Below are 25,342 nucleotides of genomic sequence, written 5' to 3' on the forward strand. Positions count from 1 at the left end.
AATAGCCTCTGCTAAAAAGTGGTTGCTTGCTAAAGAGCAGACAGCTTGTCATCTAGCTTTTTAATGAATCTAGATCTATCTGTTAAGTGTTTTCCTTGCAGCAGGCCATAGAGCAATCCTCTCCACTCCAGTCTTCTTTCTTCCCCCCTCTATTTCTGAAACTCCCTGGCTCCAGGATAGGAAGACACCAAAATGTAGAATTTACCCAATGGACTTATTAGTTCTCTGAAAGACTGGGATTACGGAAAATACTAAAAATAGTTAAGTCGCAATTTGATATGGGTGTATTTTGTAGGATTGTTTTGGGGTTCAATGTAACGTAGATCCACATAAAAAAGGTTAAGCAAATAGGGCTTTATTTTCCTCTAGTGACAAGTTGAGGAGTAGGCCATCCTGCTCTATTATTATCTTTTCATGCTGCCATCTTTAGCATTTTGCTTTCATCCTCATGGTCTCTATATGGCAGCCATACCTCCCAGCATCACATCTATATTTCAGACACACAGAAGAAACAAGTGACAAAGAGGAAAATGATATGTCTGTATCAAGAAAACAAAACTTTCCTCGATATCCCTAACAGAACTTAACTTAGGTCTTGCTGGCCGGCCAGAATTGAGAAAAAAGCTGCAGGAAAGGCTAGACAATGGATTGTTTTCACAACACATATTGCCATCTCAAACAAATCAAGGTTCTAACAGGAAAGATACGAAAAGATGGTATAAATACTTAATGCCAATATTCTGGAATTTCAATCCATAGAAAAAGTAATAAAGCTTCTCAGAGGAAAGTACAATATTATATTCATTTTTTGCTCTCCAAGTGCTGAAACATAGTACACAGTCAACTACTTCTTGAGTTCCTCTTATACACCAGGTGCTACCTTAGGTGTTTGGGATACACCCAGATAAAAATTCTTGTCCCCTTAGATCTCACATTCTAGCAGGCAGAGACAGATAATAAACTATATTCACAATAAATAAATACATTCTATAGTTTATTCAAAGGTGATAAATTCTATGGAGAAAAAGGTATAGTTGAGTAAGGAAAATCTGGAGTAAAAAGGTCAAATGGATGTGTTATAACAAAAATAAACAATAGTTGTATATTAATTTGCTCCTCTTTTTACTTTATAGCCTTATAATTTCTGGAACATATAGTGTGCTTTTATCTTTGGGAAAAAAAGCAGTTCATTATTTTTTCCACTTTCATTCTTGAAAGTGCTGAATCCAGCTGCTGTTATTTACACAAGAAATGTCAACGATTGTGTCAGGTAGTGTGTTAGGCTAGACACTGCTTCACACAGGGGGAACTGTTTGCAATTTACTTAAAGGGTCTAATTCTGTGAGGAAGAAGGAAAGTTCTGAAGAAAAAAAGGAGCAATCAACAGAGAAAATGCTCTCCTGACCTGGTGCCTTTTGAGTGTCAGAAGCATAGTCTTTCTGGGGAATTTGGCTTTTCAGCGGGCACAGTGTACTTGGACTAACTCTCCTCTGGTTTAACTCATAAAAATAGGAACTAGACACAACACACACACACACACACACACACACACACACACACACACACACACACACAGTTACACTTCAGAGTTTAAAAAAAAAACAAAAAACTCCAAAACCAACATCTCCCAAGGGATTGGGGTTTGACTGATTTTATTTAAAGTCTGGGTGGGTTTCTGACCACTAAATATTTGCTTAATTATCCCAGCAATGAAGAGTGATGCTCTCATTAGCAGGGGTTAGAAGCCCATCTGTGTTCTCTGTTGGTTTTTTGTACAGGACTGTAAACCTGCAAATTGCATGTACAGTTGGGGAGTTGGAAAATTGTAATTGCAGCTCTGATATTCATTATCTCATGAACTTGGGTAAAGCAATTTTTTCCCTGGGCCTTGGCCTATTTGTGCATAAATTGTAGCTAATAGTACTCCACTACAATACACAATTTCGATATTTTATGCTAAGCCAGAAAGTCTTGTCTTGTGTACTACTCAATGGCAAAAAATGGTGTTCTCCAAGATCCTGAAGCTGAGATTATTACACAGAATCCAAAGAAATTACTGCACAGTTAGAAAGCAAGAGGAATCCTGCCACTTTAGAATTTGTAAACACATACATCACAAACATGCAGCGTTCCCTGTCCCTGAAGAAAATGGAAAGTGAATACTTCTCCAGAAGGATGTGAAATACGGTGAGCTGAATTTCACAAGTGTTTGGGGAAATGACCAAACTAAAGTCATTTGATAACTACTCTCAGCAGGGGCAAATCCAGATTCTGCAGGCCTGGAGCTTTTACATTTTTGTCAGAGAGAGGGAGGTGCTCTTTAGCACAAAGAATACTTAGTATTTCTTTAGAATGAAAAAAAGTCACAATACATAATCATTTTTTTTAAAGTGGAAAATATCACAAAATTCACAAGATATGTAAAAAAAAAAAACTGACATCTGTAACTTTCTGATGCACCGGACTAATATTTCTCCCTAAAATTTTTTGTTTGCATCCTTGACCATCTCTTCACACAACAATTCTGAAAAGCATTTTCAGAAGCAGATTTACCATGAAGCAGATGAAGCTTCAGCTTCAGGGCCCCTCACTCCCATGGGTCCTTTGCAAGGCCCTATACCAATTTTGTATTTTCTTCAATTCCCATCACAATGGGGAAAAAAATTATGGTGTTTTTATAACTGTATATGTTACATTATCAGGCTATATTCCTGAGAGGAAAGAACTTTCATTTACTAGGCTTCGATGAGAAGCAAATTTTCTACTAAGAGCTGAGGACTGAACAAATTGTCCTTATTAGTTTCTGACTCTGTATGTTTCAATTTTTTTCTCTCCACTACTCACACCCTTACAGTGCTGGGCTCTGAGATGTTATGTTCACAGGGCAAGACCACTCCTTCCTCACACGTTCATGGCAAAACACTGGCTCAACTGGCACAGTGGGCTGTAGGGACGTTCCTGGAAGCCATTCCCACAGCAGGACACCTAGCCTAACCCTCCTTCTAAATAAACATTCACTATGTCCTTCTAAAAGTGACTACGAACCACATAAACACATCTCACTAACTCCAGACTGCACATATCCTCAATTCAGTTTCTTCTTCGTTAGATTCTCAACACATATGGCCATTCCAATACCACCCTATGCAAAGGAAAAAACAGTGGAAGGAGTGCTGGAATGGAAAAAGACCATGATTTTAAACAATATGTTTAAAATATTTTACTTTTACAAATTTCATACAAATGACCTTGCAAGTGAGTGGCCCTGAAGTTGAAACATCGTTTGCTTAATGGTAAACCTTTACTGATTCTGAGTCCTGAGGGCTCCACACACGCTCCCATGATGGGGTGACGCTTCAGAGGAAGTAAATGGCTACACAGGTGTAGAATTCTCTGAGCCTCAGAAATAGCATTTTGGCATTTCTAGCTCATTTGAATCTGGAGCTATGAATTCTGGCTTGGATTCAGAGGACACAAATTATTCATTCAGCTGTGGTTCACTCATCTATCAAGTCACCCCAAAAAATACTTATCATCAAGAGACTATGTGTAGTTGATGGAAAAATAAGTAAGCTGCAGTCCCTACCCTTAAGGAATCTAGAGCCTACTGGAGAAGACCAAAAAAAAAAAAATACATAATGCAAGGCAGACTGCGTTGGAAGAACAAAGAAAGAAAATGTTCAAATTAGAGTCCAAATGATCAAACTGTGGGATCATGCATCTGAATAATTTTACAACCTCTGATCCTCTTTGATCCTCAGTTACCCTATCTATAAAAGGCAAGTAGTATTATTCATCTCACAGACTAATGTAAAGATTAAAGAAGATAAAATCACAAAAAAATTCCCTAAATAGAAGGCTTTCTGTAAATATTATTCCCTCAAAGTAAAAATAATCTTATTTTTTTATATATCTCCTTTTATGCTAATGCTCAATAAATCTCTGTTGAAAGCAGGATAGTAGGGTTTCAAGTGGCTCAGTTGGTTAAACATCCAACTCTTGATTTCAACTCAGATCGTAATCTCACAGTTGTGAGACGGAGCCCTACACTGGGCTCCACACCCAGTGTGGAGCCTGCTTAAGATTCTCTCTCCCTCTCCCCAGCTTGCACTCTTTCAAAAAAAAAAATTTTTTTTTAAGTAGAAAGTATAATAGTAAATAAAAGGGTAATAAAATAAAAATATAAGAAGATGTGGGGTGCCTGGGTGGCTCAGTCAGTTAAGCATCCGACTTCAGCTCAGGTCATGATCTCACAGTTCATAGGTTTGAGGCCCGCATCGGGGTCTGCACTGATGGTGCAGAGCCTGGAGCCTGCTTCACATTCTGCGTGTCTCTCTCTGTCCCTCCCCTACTTGTGCTCTCTCTTGCTATCTCTCACTCTTTCTCTGTCTCAAAAATAAATAAATAAACATTAAAAATATTAAAGAAAAGAAGAAGATATGAGGGCATCCCAGGGAATATCTGATCTTACAATCTTACACAAGCCTTGAAGATGTTTTGAACATGGCAAAGAGATACCAAAAAATGCATCAGACAGGAGTCTTTCAATGACAAATGACAAACTCAAACTGGCTTCATTGAAAAACAGGGAATGGTTGGCTTATGAAACTGAGAAGACCAAGAGCAAGTTTGGCTGCAGGCTGGCAGAACCCTGGTATCCAAACAATATTCTCAGAACCAGGCTCTCTCCACTGCTCAGCTTTGCTTTTCTTCATGTTAGCTTTATTCCCAGGCAAGTTCTTCCCACACCATGGCCAACAGTCATCTTCAGCTCCAGGTTTACGTGGGCCTAAAACTGCAATCTCTGTGGAGTGTCTCAAATTTGGAATATGCTAATGAGCCCACACATGAAGATGGCTGGAGGGATGGCATACATACAGGGAGGCATTCCACCCAACCTGAATTTCAGAGACTGAGAATGGGGACTGGGTAGATCCCTAACAAAATCCAGCAGCTAAACAGAAGGGGAGAAAGAACTGCTGTGGAATTCTACAAAGGACATTTCAGGTAGAGAAGAAAACAAGAGCAAGGGCTCAAATGTTTACTGAGTACACACTGCCCTAGTGTCTGGGAGGGCAGAGAGGTGAGAAGGATGTGATTCTGGCCTCAAGTAGGGGAGGTAAGGCATGTCTGAAAAATAAACAGCCATCCTCCAAGATAGGAAGCGAGTAAAGCCCTAAAAAGGTACATAAACACCATTCATTCAGAGAAGGCAGAGATCTCTTTCAACTGGAAGGACTGGAAGCCTTTTAGAAAAGACTTGGATCTGAACTGGATTTTGAAGGAGCCTGTGGGAAAAATGGTGTTCATAAATCATCTCAAAATCAGCCCTAGCATTGGCTTTTGGAACTGTGGACATCAGAACTTCCAGTCATCTCTCAAATCATCCTCATGGTCAAAGATTAGAGTGGAAACAAAGGCAGACAAGAAAGGTTACAGGGTAGTTTGTATTGGGGCAAGAGTTATATCGCCTGGGCTAAAATGTCCATTTTATATAATAGGTAATTATATGTTCTTCCATTTGTCCTTTTATTCATCAATTTAACCAGACATATTTCTTTTACTGAGGTAAAATTCACATAACATAAAATCAAGCATTTTAAAGTATATGATTCAGTGGCATTTAGTAAATTCACAAGGTTGTTCAATCATTACCTCTATCTAGTTCCAAAATATTCTCATTTCTCTAAAAGGAAAACCTGTATCCATTAAACAATCACTCCCCATTACCCCATCCTCCACATCCCCTACCCCCTGGCAACCACTCATCTGCTTTCTATCTCTATTGATTTACCTGTTCTGACTATTTCATATAAGTGGAATTATATACTATGTGAATTTCTGTGTCTGGCTTTTTGACGTAACATAGTATTTTCAAAGGTTAACTGGACCTCTTTTGATATTCCGTCCCATATTCTATAATGTGGGGCTATATATATCAACTCTATACCTAAGTTCCACTACCTAGCAGCACTCCTGGAATGGATCTTCTACCCCGCAATGTCTACTCACCCTGGTAATCAGTATGCCCCCAGGGGTCACGTCTTAAGAAGTTCCTTGGGGTCTTCTGTAGACATAGGCAAGTCTTCATGCATAATGATCGGTCAATCAGCTGGTTGCATGTTGGCTGCTTACAGACTCCAAAACACATTCTTTGGCCAAATAGAACTCCTTCTCCAAAGATAGTCAGTCAAGGAAAGCCCAAGAAGGCAGAAAGCAGAGTAGCAGCTCAGCCTTCAAGTCCACCCCCAACCTTTTTACCCTTTATCACAGAATTTAACATCTCAAAGGGTTCTTAGAGAACATCCATTTTTTTATATAATGAAACTGAGGCCCTAGAAGCTTAAAAAAAAGTACCCAGAATCACACAGGTAAAGTATATAAAAGCTCAGAGCTCATATAAAAGCTCAGAAATTCGTGGGCTAAATTCAGTGTTCTTTGATATGACATGATATCCAGTACTTTTCTCTCTAGAAGCAAGCACCAAATGTAAGAAAGCAGCAAACCTAAAGAAAACCTCTCAACTCTGGGAAAGCTGAGAGGAGTCTCATTTAGCTCTTTTTTAATTTGTGCAAATAATAAAAGGTAACACTATACTTCATAAGGGAAGAGAATCTGGTATATCTGCATCCCACCATCTCATTCTGGATTTGCTCCCAAGGGCACTGAAAGTGAATGACCCAGTAGTGGGGAAGAGGGAAGGATTAGGGGACAATGCTTAGGGTTCAACGGCAATGAGGGCATCTTATTCATTCAGGAGCAGCTAAAACTCTCTTCTCCCTCTCCAAAACTATAGCTTGTAAATGCAAGCTGAGATCCTTCTAGGTAGAAATACAAGCCTGTAAATACCATGTCAGGATCTTGATTTTTTTGTAACATAAAGTTAATGATGCTTAAAATATGCACAATATGTACCCCTGTGGAACACTGAATTATCTTGATGTCTGAACTTCTGGGGATGGTCTATAAAGAAAATAATTCCGAAGCGAGTAGACATAGACGGAATTGTAAAACGCAATTAGGGAGGAGGGCGGGGAGGCCCCAGATGTATGTGCGGCAGAACCAAGGGGGAAACAAAACAATGCTCCAATGTGCTCATCTTTGTTTTTTACTCTCATCTTTGAAAGATTTACTTCCTGGACTTTTGCCTGAGAGATCTGTGAGCATTTCCTTGGGACAATTTACTTTTTTTTTCTTTTTACCTTCAGGAAAAGGTGCTTTCAAAAACAAGCCAACTGGACCGTTTTCTCCCTGCAGAGCCACAACACTCAAACACTCTGCGCCTAAAACAAACAAATAAACCAAAAAAATAAAAAATAAAAAATTATTTTAACTAATATTTAGGCTTTCAAAAGCAGGTTGGCTTCGAGCCTCGCTAGGATAATCATTTGCACCTTCCTTCAGCCACACATAATACAGTCTTTATTCAGCAAATAGCAAAGTCGTTTCCCGGCAAGTCAAAGGTCACTTCTTGCTGTATTAATAGCTGCTCTGGGAGGGTCAGTGTTGTGCTATCCTACATTTTTTCCAGGGCCTGGAGATGCAATTTCCTACAATCTGCAGGCAATTTCCTACCAATTTTCTTGGGGAGCTAATAGGCTGTGACAGGAGATGGAGCTAGCAAGCAGCAGGCGGCTTCAGAAAAGACAAATTGCATCTCTGCCACCTAACTGGGCAATCTAGATCGACAGAGTTTATAGCTTTGTAGTGTTATTGGGCCCCATGCTAACAGCAAATCATTCACGCTGCTCGCTGAATTTCATATTCCCTTCCTTCTGACTTTGTTATTGCCACATATCACTTTGTAGCACTTTCCCTGGAAATTGCGGTAAAAAGGGGGATCACATTTATATTAGTGACTTAAATGTCTCCTAAATTGCTTACCAGAAATTATTAGCATTCAATAATTTCTGTTTACAGAGTTAGGGCTGAGCTGGTGATTTTTAAGTGACGGGATGGGAAGGTTGGAAAAAAGAGTCAAAAAGGAAGGAAGAAGGTGATGTGCAACAGGTCACAGCCCTCTGGCCAGCACAGGAGAGATGATTTCTTCTATCTAGCATGTCCCTATGCTTGTGTACAGTCAAATGCATTTCAAAAGATAATATAAACATTTGCAAAATGTGCTGATGACACTGATTTATCCTTTGTCTAGACTGTTTTTAAAGTTAACAGTTTAATATAACAGTGGAAATGCTTTCACAGGATTAAAAAGAAACCTTATTTTATTGAAACATTCTGTCTTCTGTTTCAGGTTGCACAGTCAACCTGAAAGATTTAGAAAAGGTAAGTAAGAGAAGGAAAAAAAAAAAGTCTGATTGAAAAAAACACCTAACCACTGTATCTTTTTTAAAAATTAATTTGCCAGAGTACAGCTCTGTACCATGCATTGCACAAAAATGAGTAAGACAGCCTCCTGCTGCCAGGGATTTCAGTCTAGTGGAGGAGACAGGCATGCAAACAGATACATTGTAAGACACTGTGCCCTAGCATCTGAATGCCAATTGTGAAGAAAGGGGGAACAGACTGCCTGCAAAAGTAAATTGAGGAAAGAAGCAGAACAATTCAGATGGAGTTAAATAGTGCTGGTAAATAAACAACAGAGATTCAGAGTCAGCTCTGCTTTCCTAAAGTGGTCTTATTTGAGAGGATCGATGTGGAAATAGTAACCAAAAGCACTCTCATTATTTACATCTAGAGACTGTCACTTGAAAACAGAATAAACAGTAATGTTTTGGACAACATGATTTATGTTGTAATGACTGTACTAATATCAGAGTAATAGTACAGTAATTACACCCTCATCCTGGTATAAGAAGGCTGGAATGAGCCTTAGGGATCCAAGGATCTGCACAGGAAAGGGTGTTGAGCAGAGTATGTGTCAGACAGAAGTGCAGAATTCCTGCCTACTTTTATGAATTTTATTTCTAAATGATATCTAACTCCAAAAACTGAGAGAAAGCTGGAATGTTAGAAAGAAAGAAAGAAAGAAAGAAAGAAAGAAAGAAAGGAAGGAAAAGAAAAGAAAGGAAAAAAGAAAAGGAATGGAAAAAAGGAAGGAAGGAAGGTAGGAAGGAAGGAAGGTGGCTCTAGGGAGGCCAATCACTTCCTAGAGATTACCGATCCTTACAGATGAGTAAAATTGAAGCAGAAACGCCTCTCATTTGTCTGGGCTAGATTAGGGGGTCACTGGTAGAACTGTGTGGTCTCTGCTATATTTGTTGACACCTCCATAAGAAGTAGTGTTATGATGCTGTCTTTTTCAGCTATCATACCAGGTATGTGTAAAGGTAAATAAACATAAAGGATCACCTCAAAGAGGGAAAAGGAAAAGTTTTGGTGTGGAAATTTTTAAACCTTGGGATTTGTGGGGTTGATTTCAGCAGATCATCCTGGCTCGATGGTTTTGAGGGCAGACAGGGGAGGTTCACTCAAGTAATAGAAACATGAAGGATTCCAGCAAGATTTTTTCTTCTAAGTGATTTCTTCCACTTGCCATTTGTGAAATCTGAAACTTTATCATCCATATTTGTTCCTATCTGGAAAGCTTATTTAGATGACCATCAGCCTTAAAGACAGAATGTGTTTTAATCTCAAGGTGTTCAGAGCCAGGCCCATAATGATCCTTGGTATACAATGACTGGACGAATTCAATAGAATCAAGAATTCCTTGATTAAAATGCACATACCCTCTGGTATAACCCAGTCATTATCCATCTACTGCCACTGGCCACCCGAAGAAATTGAACAGGTCTGGGCAAAGGCCTGGAATCTGCAGGTTTGACTCTCCTACTCACTGGTTTAGGAAGCCCCTGAGATAGGTTTAGGTGGAGAGGGGTAGAATAGACACCAAAGTACACCCAGAAGGAATCTCTAAGGAGATGATGACACATTGTGGAAAAAGCCTGTGAATGGGCCCTCCATTCAAAGCCACACTTCAAATCTCACGAGCTATGGGAATTAAGCCAAGTGACCTAGTCAGAACATTTCATTTACTTATCTACTACAGCGTAGGTGGTTGTAAGTGTCACAGCGTAGGTGGAGGTAATGCTTGTGAAGCTCACCCTATCATGGCCAGGACTGGGAAAGCATCTTGCACAGGGGGGCTTACAATAAATGACAACTCTTCGCCTTTCCTCTCCTTCTCCTCTTCCTCATCATCCTTCCCCTCTCCTTCCTTCACCTCCCCCAAGGTTGATAGCGGATGTTCTATCCTTCCCTGCCCAAGCCATTCCTGACAACATGAAGTACAAAGTCCCGCCACAGTTTCTCAGGATCCACATGGATTCAGTCCAAGCCCTGGGTACATACAGTGTTCTCTCTCCATCCTCCCTCTTTCCTTTCTCTGTCACTGCATTCTCTTGGGCATAACTTCCAAATGGGTGAGCCATTATAGAATATTATTACACCAGAATGGATGCTTTCGGTTCCTTCTTGCCATTTGCAGACATAATGGTTTTTAATCAGATTTACCACCACTTCCTGTGTGCTACCATCATTTCTCTCATTCCATAAGTATCAGAAAAGTGAACCCTAAACTGAATACCACTGGAACTGTATGACACAAAATGGCACCCTGTGGCTTGAAAGAGTCAAAGGGCTTCATTGAGCATTTTACTTGCTACTTGAAGAATTAGGTGAGGGAGAGAATTTAGGTCAGTAAATTTCCTTCATAGCTAAAGTGAGGGACCTGTCCAAGATCACGCAACATTTCATATATTCCCTGATGTTAACATTAAAGAAAAACTTACAGGCATATTTTCATGAACTTCATGGACTTAGATATAAAGGGTTCAGACTCTATGACTTTCATGGGGCCACCTAAGAATCAGGAATGAACTAGGAAAGGTCACTAGTAAGACAACAAAATTACATCTTTCATTTCTACTTAAGTTTTAATGCTAAATGGCCATCAGTTACTGAATCTAAGAATACTCAGAAAGAAATAATGTTAAATAAAATTAGTAAAGCTTGAAATTTTTTGTAATATGTATAAATGACACAGAATTAAAAATATTTCCTACTTAAATTAACACTGTCCAGTGGGAAAGAAAATTAGTTTATGCTTAGTGGAAAGATACATAAAATTTTACTATAATTCAGCCCTAAGGAATTTTTTAATTACCTCAGTAATGAAAAATGTAAAATTACTGTGAGTGCATGTTCTGGGATCTTTCGACACCCATTCCTCAGCTTTAAACCACTTTCCATTTGAATATCTAATTTCGTAAATATTAGATTTCCAAAATGTTTGGCCCTTCAAAAGACAGGAGTGAATATAAGATAGCATCTAGCAATAACTTGCACTCAGCAAAGAAAAAAATGGTAATATCCACAGATTGTACAGATTCAACTGAGTTTAAATTCCAGCCACTCATTTCTTAATCAAGAACAGTGACAAAATCACAAATTCCATTGCTGCTCTGTCTTCAGAATTAGGTCCAACAAATCAAAAATAACGACCTTTACTAGTCTGTGTGATCTGGCAAAGGATTAAGCCAAAAAAATAAAATATTTTCCCAATCAGCAAATGTTCCTATGAATGGATTGGCCAACAACTCCAAATGCATTTCTTTGAATTATATCTTGCATGCAATCCCATTTTTCCAATGATCCATTAGTTAACCAGAAATACTGTACATATTTTAATGGGTTAGGAGACCTTAAGGGAATGGATGCATCTCAAATGAATGCCTCAGGGGACTCTGGTTCATTGCATAGAAGATAATTCTTTCCTGAAAAGGGGCAAGCTTCATTTGAAATTAAGATTTGGAGACCATAAACAGAATCAATCCAGCCAAGAAGTCTTGTGTAATGTATGGAGCATGGGAGGGAAATGAGCATTTGAAGGTTATGTAGGGAGTAAAAGGAAGGTCTAGTGGAATTATAGAACCTTTTCCCCTACCTGTGTCACTCCACAGGCCTGTAAACAGTATGTTTGGTGAAGGAGACTTACAGGATTTCCTAGCCAATGTGCTGCACTAAGAAGTTCATTCTTGAGGGAGAGAGAGAGGGAGAGAGGGAAAGAAAGAAAGAAAGAAAGAAAGAAAGAGAGAAAGAAAAGAAAGAAAGAAAAGAAAGAAGGAAGGAAGGAAGGAAGGAAGGAAGAAAAGAAAGAAAGAAAAGAGAGAGAGGTGGGAGAATAAATGTTGGTCATGTTCCAGAATATCTCTGACACCGTTAACCACAAAATAAGTTATTAGCTTATTGTAAGTGCAGCCAGTTTTTAAAGTAATGGAGTAATCCACTGTGGATTGCAGCAAGGAAGTGGAACAAAGGGTGTGAAATGAGCAGATGGATTTGATTTTAAACAAATTAGACCCATGACAAGGGATGTAACAAGTCATTTTTCAGTTTTCCATGCTATGGGTTAACTTCTCTTCGTGACCTTTCCAGCCTGCTAGCTCATTTTTCCCCTACCCGGATCTCAGGCCTTTCTGGGAGAGCAGCTTTGTGCTTCGCAATTGTAAACCACTGTCTCTTGCTTCTACTAAACTGATCAAACAAGGCACCACAGGGACTGCCACAGCTGAATACTTGATGACTTAATCTCCAAACTATTTGTTCTTTTAATCTCGGACTCATTCCCGGACACACTGATAAATACATGACCAAATGATCAGGAGATGTCACACCTTTCTAACTCTGGATTCTCAGAGTATTCAACAATCCCATACTGGTATACCCATCAGTGTGGCTGATGCCAACCCCAGGCTGACTCATGACATGGATCATCGTTGTCCCTTCCACTCTCTTTAATTCCATGCTTGCCTCCCTGCCCCAACTTCACGTGGTCGATGACTAAAAGCTGCCAGAGGCCAACCCTGTGCAGTGAGGTGCACCCCTCCACCAAGCCTGTGACCACTGCCTCTAAATATCCTGTTGTCATCTCACTACCTCAATAAAACTCCCATGTCTTTACCGCTAATGTTAGAGTTTTGGAGGGAAGCAATAGGTATATAAAAATTCATACTAGGGGCGCCTGGGTGGCTCAGTCGGTTAAGCGTCCGACTTCGGCTCAGGTCATGATCTCACGGTCCGTGTGTTCGAGCCCCGCGTCGGGCTCTGTGCTGACAGCTCAGAGCCTGGAGCCTGTTTCAGATTCCGTGTCTCCCTCTCTCTGACCCTCCCCCGTTCATGCTCTGTCTCTCTCTGTCTCAAAAATAAATAAACGTTTAAAAAAAAAAATAAAATATAAAAAAAAAAAAAAAATTCATACTAAGAGGTGAATGACTGACCCCTTTGACCTAAATTGCAAGTGTCCTAACTGACCTTCACCCTCTAGTCCACCTTCACAGTGATACCAGGATGATCTGTCCAAAAAGCAAAATTGACCATGTTCTGATGGTTCCCTGTGACCCACAGAAAATGTTTACGCTCCCACCCTCACTCCATCTGCATCCCCACTCTCCCCAAACACCCACCATTTTGCCCAGGACTCAAACCTTGTTCCTCCCTCTTCCATCCCAGAACCATACTGAAATATTTACCTTTCCTCTAAACTTTCACAACTCAACCTAGAACACACTTCCTCACGCACAACCATTTAGAAAAATCTGAGTTCAAAATCTCAGTTCAAGCATCACTTACTCTGGCAACTTCCCTGACTCACATCCACCCAGCAAAGATCGCGGCTCACTGCTTGGTACCAAACCCTCACCTGGTTCATAACAGCAACTCCCAGCAACATTCACTTGATTTCTGCAAATTCGACCAAATTGTTTCAAAGGCCAACTATAACATGTGCGTGGAAGGACACCTGTGCATCAAGAAATAAAAAATAACCAGTGTGTGAACAAAAGTCAAAAAAGGAGTGTGCGGCAGAGTGGAGCCCACACGTGGAGGTTCCCGCTCGCACTCCCAAAGAGCCACTGAGGCCGTGTCCTTTAGTCTCACCCCACAGTTAGACGCAAGGGGACAGGCCAAAGCGGGCTGAGGTGGGGGAAGCCTCCAAGGTTCCAGAAATGATGTCAGCCCCCAGTGCCACCGTGCGAACAGGTCAGCGTCACCTGTCTTCCCCTTCTCTCAAACACGCCCTCCAAACCCATTACCTACACAAAGGTCTGTCTCTGTGAGCTTAGTCCTCGGTCTTGTGCGGACACAGAATGCAGAAAATGTGCAGCAGGCACGACGTGAGAGGCGACAGGAATGCGGAAAGCTGTCTGCCAGGGGATCCGTCCTCAGACGTGCTCCCGCTGCGCAGAGGACGTGCAAGGCACAGAGCAGAACAGGCTGCTACAGGTCACAGACAGCGAGGACCCGGAGGGAAACTGAAAAGGTACGAGGGCTGGGTTCCAGGAGATTCTTCAGGTGAGCTGAGAGAAGCTTTCAGACCTCTCAGAGGAGAGAGGGAAAGTGCATAAAGGAGGAACGTGTCGTTAACTGCTATGGCAGATCTCGCGAGAACGGAAAAACCGACTTCATCCAAAACGGTGGTTGCCTCGGGGATATTGACGGAGACGGGGCGCAAAGGAGTCTCCCGTGGTGCCGGAAGCATTTGCATACCCTGACCTCGGTGGTGAAGCCTTGCCAGATAAAATCGAAGACAAATTTTTAAAAATTATTGTTTACCTGAAATTCAAATTTAATTGGGTCTCTTGTATCTGTATTTGCTAAATCTGGCAAACTGAGGATGGTGGTTACATGGGTGTGTAGACCAGTGCTTCTCAACTTGGGGTGATTTTGCCCCACTGGAAATTTGTCAACATCTGGAGGTATCTTTGGTTGTCATAACTGGGTGGGCATGCTACTGGCACCTAGAGAGTAGAGGCCAGACATCCTACATTGCACAGAGCAACTCCCACAGTAAATTACCCAGTCTGAATGTCAGCAGTGTTCATCTATGTAAAAATTCAGCAGCTGACATTTGATAGGTTCTTTTTACTGTGTGTACAACAAAGTAAATGAATTTATGACAAAAAATTCTAAACCAACAAAATTAATTACTCTGCAATATTGGAGACCTTAAATGTATAAACATTTTAATTGATCGGGATAAAGCATCTCAGGAACACCTTCAGAAAAAAAATGAACTCCCATTTTTTTAAGTTTGTTTATTTATTTTGAGAGAGAGAGAGGGAGAGAGAATCTCAAGCATGCCCCTCTGTCAGTGCAGAGCCTGATGTGGGGCTCGAACTCACAAACCATGAGATCATGACCTGAGCCAAAGGTGGATGTTCAAACAACTGAGCCACCAGGTGCCCCTCATTTATTTTTAAAACCGCTTTTATCAAGGTATGGTTGACAGACCAAAAGCTATATATATTTAATGTGCACAACTTGATGAGTTTGGAGATAAGTATATACCTGTGAAACCATCATCACCAAAAAATATTCCTTTTTGTAGAAGGAGCTTGTTACTCACAAAAGAAAGTAGCTAAGGTATGATTTCAGCCAATGGGATAAAATACAAAAACCCACAAGAGAGATGAGAAAGGAAGTGAAGAAAATTGGGGACCAGAAGATTTGAGTAGTAGGGTTTTCTTTCCCTGTGTCTTGACATGACACCGCAGACACGACAGCCCCCTCTGTTCGTGGGCATGGCTTGGCCTTCTTCCTTTCAGCACAAAAAGCTCAAAATAAAATTTCCTGGGCTGAACATTAGAGAAGCTGATGTCACCACATCTATCTCATAATCACCAGTGGAAAACAGCCCATTCCTCCTCAAGTTAGCATAGAATTTTTCAGATGTGTTCAAAGCACTGCCACAGACGTTGTCATGTTGTCATCTGCTTCTCACTTAGCAAACAGCACAAACACCACCAGACCCCAAAAAGCCTGGCCCTGGTTAAAATTCTCTGGCTTTCCAGAAGGCATCCAGGCCTCTCTGCTTTTCCACAGGGCAGCATCCCCTTGACCTTTTGCGGTTTTCCACAATTGTGTCATATCTAGACACTCACAGACAAGCACAATTAAGTTGCATCGTCTGGTGCCAGGGCAGAAATGCCAAGCTGGTGAGGAAATGAATCAAAATGAATTGAAATTACCTGCAGAGAACTGATGAGGAAGACTCAAGCTGCAGAAAAAAAAAATCAATGAGAAAAAAAAAAAAAAAAAAAAAAAAGATCTGCCTGAGAAAATCGATGAAACCAAGATGGGCTGACCATAGAGAAGAATTCTCTCATATACTACACAGGCCGTGCCTGACCTCAGATATGTTTAGCAAATCCAGCACTCGCCCAGCTTGCTGAAGAGAGCATGACCTCTTTCCTCTGTAGCAGTGATTCTCGAACTTTATCGTGTCCATGAGTTACCTGGGGATCTTGTTAACATGCCGATTCTGAGTCAGTGGGTACAGGGTGGGGCCTGAGAATCTACACTTCTAACAAGCTTCCAGGAGATACTGATGATGCTGGTATGCAGACCCCACTTGAGTAGCAGGCTTCATGGTGTGTTCTCCCTGGACCAAAAACATCAGCATCATCTGGGAACTTATTAGAAATGCAAATTCTTAGACCACACTCCAGACAGACTGAATCAGAAACTCTGGATAGAGGGTATAGAAATCTGAGTTTTAACAAGCTCTCCAGGTAACTCTGATGTGCTCTCAAGTTTGGGAACCACAAACCTTCTAGATCTAGACCATTTTCTCACATACATTCATGCCCTTCTCTACCATGAAAACTTCCCTTGGTAAGCAAACATTAAGATCTCTTGCCTTCCTCTGAAATCATCATCCTTTACCTCCCTTTTAACTTTTCACATGCCCTTATTTGTCTCCTAAATTATATCAATAACTGTTGTCTTGTCTTCCAAGCTATCTCAACAGCTACTTGAGAACAGGGACTGTACTTTGTTCAGCTCTATCTCCAGCTCAGCAGTGTTTGCCATATACCAAGTGATCAATAAATACTTGCTGATAGGCTGATGATATAATGTGGATTCATAGTGAAGCCAAACATGACTCAGTGAGGGGTAACAATTTGGTTGCTAATTTGAGCATTCTCTTCAAATGGATAAAATATAGGTATTTATATTCATTATCTAATATTGCATAACAAACCACAAGAAGAACTTTAATGGCTTAAATCAACAATACTGATTTATTCTCTCATGGCTTCTGTGAATCAGGAATTTAGGGCAGGCTTGGCTGGGCAGTTCTAGCTTGGCTTGGGGTCTCTGATGAGGTTGGAATCAGATAAGGGTGGGCTGAAGCAAACCAAAGCCTTGACTGGGCCATAAGAATCTGCTTCGAGGGGTGCCTGGATGGCTTCGTCAGTTAAGCAGCCAACTCTTGATTCGGCTCAGGTCATGATCTCACAGTCTTGGGATCGAGCCCTGTGTCAGGCTCCATACTGACTGTGGAGACTGCTTGGGATTCTTTCTCTCCCTCTCTCTCTGGCCCTCCGCACCCCCTCTCAAAATAAATACATAAACATTTAAAAAAAAAAAAAGATTGGCTCACTCACATGGTTGGCAAATTGGGCTGGATGTTAGTAGAGCCCTCACGTCCTCTCTATAGGGTTGCTTGAGTGCCCTCACAACACGGCAGCTGGCTTCCCCCAAAGGAAGCCACCCAAAAGAAAATGTTATGTTGTCAATTCCTTAGTATTCTATTGGTCACATATTCCTGATTCAGTATAGGAAGGGATTACACAGGGCCTAAAAGGGTTAACTGGAGGCCATCTTGGGGGCTAGCTATTATAATGTATATCTTCTGGTTGCTACAGATAGTAAGTTTGCTCTCAAGGAATTCAATGTCTTAGGAAGGGAAGAAAAATAGTAAAGTTCACAAAAAGGATTTGAAACAAACACGTGCATAAAGAAATAACAGAAGGAGACAAAGTGGGAGAGTGACCTTACATAATGAAGTCGGGGGACTCTCTGAGGTAATGATAGTAGAGCTGAATGGCATATAGGAACACCTCCATGCGGCAACAAGACAGAAGGAACAGTTTGTGCAAAGGCACTGGACCAACCTGAACAAGCTTGATGTGTTTCAGAAACAGAAAGAAAGCAAGTGTGTCTGGAGGGTAGTATAGAAACAGGGAGTGCCAGTGAGAAGAGGCCAGCATCCAGAAAGATAGATGGCAACCTAGAAGAGTTTGGTGTCTCCAAAACTGAGAAAAGAGAGTTTCTAAAAGGACAGAGTAATCAACTGTTTTAATGGCTAGTTTCTGGGGCGTGGCGCGTGGGGGGCTCAGTCGGTTAAAGCATACAACTCTTGATTTCAGTTCAGGTCATGATGTCATGGTTCATGACCTCGAGTCCTGCGTCGGGCTCTGCGCTGGCAGCACGGAGGCTGCTTGGAATTTTCTGTCTCCTGTCTCTCTCATTAATAAATAAACTAAAAAAAAAAAAAAAAAAGCTGCTGAGAGTTTGAACAAGTCAAACAGAAAACATTGGTCAATGGGTTTAGCAGGAAGAGCACCAGAGACCTTGTCACAAGCAGTTTCCAAGACATGGTTGGGATTAAAAGCCTGAGTGTGTTAAGCCGAGGCTGGACATGAAGAAAGGGAGGCAAATGGTATGGAATTACTCTGAAAAGAGCTGAGGTGACACAGAGAGGACAAATGGCCAGTCCCTCGGGGGCATGGAGCTCAGCGAGCTTGTTTTGCTTTGACTTTGGGATTTGAGTTTGGTTTTTGGTTTAAAGATGGGAGATAGGTCAGCCTGCATGGGCTGAAAGGTAAGATGCAGAAGTCTCTGGAACACCGCAGTCACTCAGTAAATGCAGTTTCCATCCTTACCCTTGTGACTAGATTTTATTTAGACCCAACTAATTTGAGACAGCTAATTTGGCAACTTGGGACATTTTTGTTCCTAATTTAATTGAGAATGGTAGTTCTTCTGATAGCTCTTCTCATTTAACCCATGAGTAGCTATTGAGATTTTAGCATCTAATTTGCTGAGTTTATGGAAGTAATAAAAGAATCTTTTTTCTACAGTATGCAATTTTAAATTTAGACTTGTCTCTTCTCTTACACTCTTGTGGCTTATTCCTACTGAGCTCTTGTGATTAAATGTGGCAGGGTGTAGACTCACAGCCCCAGGTGGGCCCAGTCTAGAGAATGTCCAGTGATCTCAAGCGGTAGTGAAAAATATCGTACAGATTATTAAAGGTCAACTTTTATCTACTGTAATTACATATACATGCCATAAAAAGAAGTTTTTTGGTTTTGTTTTTAACAAATAGCCAGATCTTCCCACTGGTTGCCCTGAAACACATTCGGGGGAACCACCGTCCCCTCAGTGGTTGTGATACTCAGCAGCAGCTCACTCTATGTTCCTTATTAATATTTTCCTGTTCTGCATGTACCACAGCCTGAAGGAGGTTAAGAAATAATTACTTAAAAACAGAGTCGGGGAGGGGGGCACCTAGGTGGCTCGGTCAGTTAAGCGTCCGACTTCAGCTCAGGTCATGATCTCACCGTTTGTGGGTTCCAGCCCTGTGTCAGGCTCTGTGCTGACAGCTCAGAGCCTGGAGCCTGCTTCAGATTCTGTGTCTTCCTGTCTCTCTGCCCCAATCCTGCTCGTGCTCTGTCTCTCTGTCTCTCTCTCTCTCAAAAATAAATAAACATTAAAGCAAGCAAGCAAACAAACAAACAAACACTGAGTGAGAGTCAAAAGTCAGACCAGTCCTTCTGCTTTTTTCCTAACTCCTCCTGGATGGGCCCCTGGTTGCCCCCCTCCCCGCCACAACCTCCATTGTCTGCCCTGCCTTTCTCCCTTGGAGAGTTCCTATCCTCTCTCAGGTCAGCAATCTTGTATAGGACAGTGTTACACGTAAGTTTGAGGTTGCTATCTGGAAAAAGAGGCCGATAAAATCAGTGATCCACACATCCATGTAGGTTAATGGCAATCTCCCTGGTTGCCATGAGTGTGAACCCTACTCAGGAATCTCTACTCCAGGGGCAGTTAATCAGGAAGCAAAGAACCCTAATCAAGAGTCTATACTCCAGATTCTGCAAATGCTTCAAATACTATCTAAATCAGCACCAAGTTTCCTTAATTAGCACAGAGAGACTAGGTTTAAGTTTTTCACTGGGGAAATAAGTGTGTTAAAGCTTATGATTCTGCATGTACCACCATCCTGCAGGAACAAAACATCAAGCCTGCAGCACGACTTCAGAACCTTCCCCACGTCCAGAATGCCATGTGGTCCTGAAAGGACTCATTGCCTGATCCAACTGGAGGACTTGTGGACCCTTTCATGCAGGATGCTGTTCAGAACACCTATGAGGACAGAGAACAGGGACACTACCAGCCCAGAAGGGTTGTGTGATGTTTTTGAACCTGTTTTCCTACAAAAGTTGGCACATTCTATTGGAGACCAGCATCCATTTCTAACAGACCACCTGCTTCGGTTACCTGTTGCTGTGTGATGAACCAGCCCAAACTTAGTGGTTTGAAGCAATGATTTATCAGTTTTCAAAATTCTGTTGGTTGGAAGTCTGGGCCATTGTTCTGCTGGTCTCATGCAGGTATGGTAGTCTGGTGATTTGACTGGGGCTATTGGTGCTGGCTGTCAGCGGAGCCCCTCATCCTCCGTGTGAACAGTCAGCCTCCAGAAGGCTGGATTCTGAATTCTTCATAGATGATGATCGTGGGCTTCTCAGACTGTGAATGGAAGCTGAAAGGCCTGTAGAGAAACTAGCTTAATGTCACTTCTGTCATGTGCTATATATTGGTCAAAGGGAGTGAGTCCCAAGACCACCTCAAATTCAAGGGCACAGAAAAATAGACGCTGACACTCGATGGGACTAGCAGCAACATCACAGTGCAAAGAGGTCACGGGGAGTAATAAAGCATGGGGCCATTATGATAATGACCTGCTCCCCCATTGGTTATGTGGGGGTGTGGTGGGGGACAAAGAACTCCCATGTACTCCCACCTTGAATCATTTAACACAAGAACGCAGCACATGAGGTTAAGGCACATCCTTAACCAGAGTAGATGTTAACCTCTCTCTTCAAAGAGTCTTCTTGTTAATTTTGAATTTTCCTTCTGGACAAACTTCTTGTGAGATTCCCCCTCTTTTTTTTAATCTCATAATTTATCTGACGAAGAGTTCAAAATATTCCAAGCAGAAAAAGGGTCAGCACGGACATTTGGGGTTGTGCATGTTTGTATCACTAATATTACTTTCAACCTCCAGCTCCACTGCTGAAAGGTTGTAAAGTCACCTCTACAACTGGTAAGAGTGAGTTGGCTAAAATTAGGTGCATTTGTACAGAAATCTATTTCACCTGAACATGGAATTTGCAACACATTGCAATTTGCTATGAGGACACCACGGTCAACCCACACTCCACTGGCCCTGCCATTTCTTGACGCATCTTCTCATTAACTGAATGGGACACACGGCCTGCTGACATAGATGGACTCAGTAGGGATTATAATGTTAAACCTGCTTTTAGAACCTACTTTTAAATATCAGTAAGCTTTATTATTCTATAAGTAAATAAATACTACTTCAATTAATATCTCTATTTAAATTTATAAAGAATATATATCAAAGTAGTAATATTTGTATATACACCCATGTATGTATGTAAATAGTAAATCTATGTTTATAATTGACGCTATATTTCCTTCCCGTGCCTCTGGCGGAACATCTTTCATACCTCTCTTTGGCGACTATAACAATTACCTTAATGGAATATATCATTTATTACCTTATTTTATAATTAGCTGTGTGTATGACATCTGTCATACTCAGGGCTGAAATTAGGGTGAGAGGCATTCACCGTGGCTACAAAATTTAAAGGGGTGTCGGGAAACTCTGTAATCAAAAGAAATGTTTTAAAGCAGTACTTTTAAAATATTGATGCAAAAAATCCATAATGAACAGTGTCAAAATTTTAAGCAAAGCCAGGATCCAATATGATCAAATGTAGGGTAAGGTGAGGGGTAGGGGGCAATATTATGCAAGGATAGGGTTAGATATGCTTTGATTTAAAATCTTCATATTGTATTGATTATGGATTTTTTAAGGAGACTTTATTTTTTAGAACAGTGTTAGGTTCACCATGAAATTGAGTGGAAGTACACACTTTCCATACACCTGCTGCCCCCACACAAACATACCTCCCCACTACCACCATCCCACACCCAAGTGGTACATTTGTTACAATTGGTGAATCTATTGCTTCACTTATTCATCCCTCCCTCTCCACTACCACCTTGGCAACCACAATCTTTCTACTGTCTTCATTGTTTTGCCTTTTCCAGAATGTCATATAGTTGGAATCCTAGGGTACACAGGCTTTTCAGATTGGCTTCTTTCACTTAGTAATGTGCATTTAAGTTTCTTCCATGACTTTTCATGGCCTGACAGTTCACCTCTTTTTACTGCTGAGTAATACTCCTTTGCCTGGATATGCCAGTGTTTATTCATCTACCATATTGGTCCAGGTTCTTCAAGGAAACAAAATCAATAGGTAATATATACATCTATGGATATATGTAAACACACACACACACACACACACACACACACACAGAGAGAGAGAGAGAGAGAGAGAGATTTATTTTATGGAATTAGCTCATGTGATTATGGAGACGGAGAAGTCCCAAGTTCTGTAGTCAGTAAGCTGGAGACCCAGGGGAGCCAGTGATGTAATGCCAATCCAAGTCGGAGGCTGAAGGCAGAAGACAGTCCCAGTTTGAAGATAGGCAGAGAGTGAATTCTCTCTTACTAGTCTTTTTGTTCTATTTGGGCCTTCAAATATTGAATGAGACCCACTCATTAGGGAGGGCAATCTGCTTTATTCAGCTTATTCAACTCAAACACTAATCTCATCCAGAGATGCCATCACACACACACCAGAATAACGTTTTAGCAAATATATGGGCACACCAGGGGTTAGTCAAGTTGACACATAAAATTAATCACCATATCCACTCACTTAATGAAGGACATCATGGTTGCTTCCAAATTTTGACAATATTGAAGGAAGCTGCTATAAACATCTGTGTGGGTTTTTGTGTGGACATAAGTTTTCAACTCCTTTGGATAAATACCAAGGAGCATTGATTGCTGGACTATATGGTAAGAGTATGTTTGGTTTTCTAACAAACTGCCAACTGCCTTCCAAAGTGGCTGTAGCATTTTGCATTCCCACCAGCAATGAATGAGAGTCCCTCTTGTTTCAGATCATCACAGTTTTTTTTTGCACTAATTTTGATATTTTAAAAATTAAAGCAAAACCTTATTTATCTTGATCACTGAGTTTTTTGGTGCCACCTTAAACTTGGGAGCCCAAGAATAGTTCTTCCTCAACTACCCTAGTGCTGGCCCCAACTCAGCTCCTTTAGGGCAGAAACCATGTCTTATTTTTAATGTTTATTTATTTTTCAAACACACACACACACACACACACACACACACACATACACAGAATCCGAAGAAGGCTCCAGGCTCTGAGCTGTCAGCGCTGAGCCCGACATGGAGCTTGAAATCATGAGCCACAAGATCATGACCTGAGCTGAAGTCAGAGACTTAACCGACTGAGCCACCCATGTACCCCACCAGGTCTTATTTTTAAATGAAATTTGGCAAATAGAGTACTTAGTGAAGTACCTGATATACAGTAAGTATTCAATAAATGTTAACCATAGTATTATGTCCCTCAAATAGCCTTTCAGAGTTACCTGAACATAGTAAATGTTTATTGAATGAAGTATGGCTTTTCATACAATTGAAGTATCCTCTAAACTTTCATGTATTTTAAAAGTATGCTATTGTCTGCTTTGTCAGGCTGGGCAGATTTGGTGTTTGGGGCCTGTCCACATCTTTATGTTTACTTCTAACATTTCAAACACTGGAAATCAAATCTACTGCTTTTAGGTAGTAAATGCTTCCACTGGGTTCTGGATGGAAAAAAGAAAATATTTTCTATCCAGGCTGTAAAAAAAAAAACCTGGTTTCCTTTGCCTTTCTTGTTATGGAGTGCAAAGTGGATAGGTATTTGCTCTGGGATTCTACTGGTGATTAAAATAACATTATGATTCAATAAAAAGTGCCCCAGGCAGTGTCACTTACACATGGCTACATGTCACTGTGGTTATTTTCTATTTAAAGTTCAAAAACTGAAGTGTAATTCAGCACTGACTTTAGGGTTTGCTCTAATGTTTTTATCAACTCTAGTTTTACTTGATCAGCGTTTACTTCTTCTATGATTTTCCTCACATTCTAGAATCATTGAAATGTTGATCCAAAGGACGTAGAAGCTTTCAATTACTGGCAAAGTACAGAATTACAATTCCTAAAACTGAAATCGCCATAAACCAAAGTAGCTCAGAATATAAAATAATGGCGAGAGAATCTTGTGAAATAGTCTATGGAAATGCCAGGAGAAACATTTCCCATTCAAACTGGATAGTCACTGATACTTTTGTGATTGTGCCAAGAAGTTATTCCAAAGGTTCTCACAATTGCACAAGGCAAGCTATTTAATAACCTGCTTTGAACAGCTGTTGATTGACAACATAAGGAACCATGGCATTACAGACAATGAAATTTCTGTTCAAATCAAATGCACATTTTTTTTGTTTATACGCATTTCTATATCTCCCAACCTAACTCAAAGAAATCATGTGTGTGTCAAGGGCTTCAGTCAAGCCCAGGTGGGATGTCAGCCTTGCCCATGACACAACGTGAAGAAAGATAGAGGAGGAGAACAGAGAAAGTGGCAAGCTTAATTTTTTTTTAGCTTGTGAAAATATCAGCTCACTGGTGTCTTATCCTAATGTTTCTCTGTCCCCAGGAGTGGGGAGAAAGGCCAACACCAAAATCCATGTCAGCACTTTTCCTGTGTGAGTCACTGAACCAACTCAACTAACTCTCTGTCACCTCGCCCCCAGAAAACGTGTTGAGTTGTCTAATGGGAAAGCTTCCCTCAGCTATGAATGTTAAGAGGAACGTGGCTGACAAGGGCAGCACGGACCCAGGGCTGAGCTTGGCATACGTTGGGACTGCTCTACAGATGTGTTTCATCAGACAGGCAGGTATGTGCTAAAAAATTTAAGAGTTTTATATATTTCATACCACCATTAACAGCAATTGATATTTACTAAGTGCAAATAATCCATTGATTTAAAACTTAGTGAACATCTAATTGATTCAGTCTAAATAATTTAAGTCTAATATTACTAGAGGAGCCCAGAGAAGATGGGATGCGAAACTAGAGGAGCCCAGAGAAGATGGGATGGGAGCCCAGAGAAGATGGGATGGGATTTTAGCAAAAGCCAACGGAAAAGGCAAAAATTCATAATGTAAGTGATCCAGCATCTCTACACAATGGTAAGGGCTGAAATCCTTTTGAAGCCCTCTATTCCTTTTATTTATTTATTTATTTATTTATTTATTTATTTATTTATTTATTTTTTAACGTTTATTTAT

The 25,342-nt window shown here is 40.8% G+C and overlaps 1 long non-coding RNA gene across 7 annotated transcripts in view; it reads right to left on the reverse strand.

Moving 5' to 3' along the window:
• The window catches only part of LOC132663585 (uncharacterized), a 553,467-nt gene extending 539,080 nt beyond the window's left edge, over nt 1–14,387 (reverse strand). For 6 of the 7 annotated variants that reach the window (XR_013551842.2, XR_013551839.2, XR_013551840.2 and 3 more), the window contains exon 1: nt 14,053–14,387. This is a non-coding gene — a long non-coding RNA (uncharacterized LOC132663585). Of the gene's footprint in view, nt 1–7,202; nt 7,284–14,052 lie in introns of all 7 variants that reach the window. The other variant, XR_013551838.2, reaches the window with a different exon arrangement.
• Between the last annotated feature and the right edge of the window lie 10,955 nt (nt 14,388–25,342).

The sequence above is a fragment of the Panthera onca genome, chromosome D4, assembly GCF_046562875.1.
Source record: "Panthera onca isolate mPanOnc1 chromosome D4, mPanOnc1 haplotype 2, whole genome shotgun sequence".
In the NCBI taxonomy this organism is placed as follows: Eukaryota; Metazoa; Chordata; class Mammalia; order Carnivora; family Felidae; genus Panthera; species Panthera onca.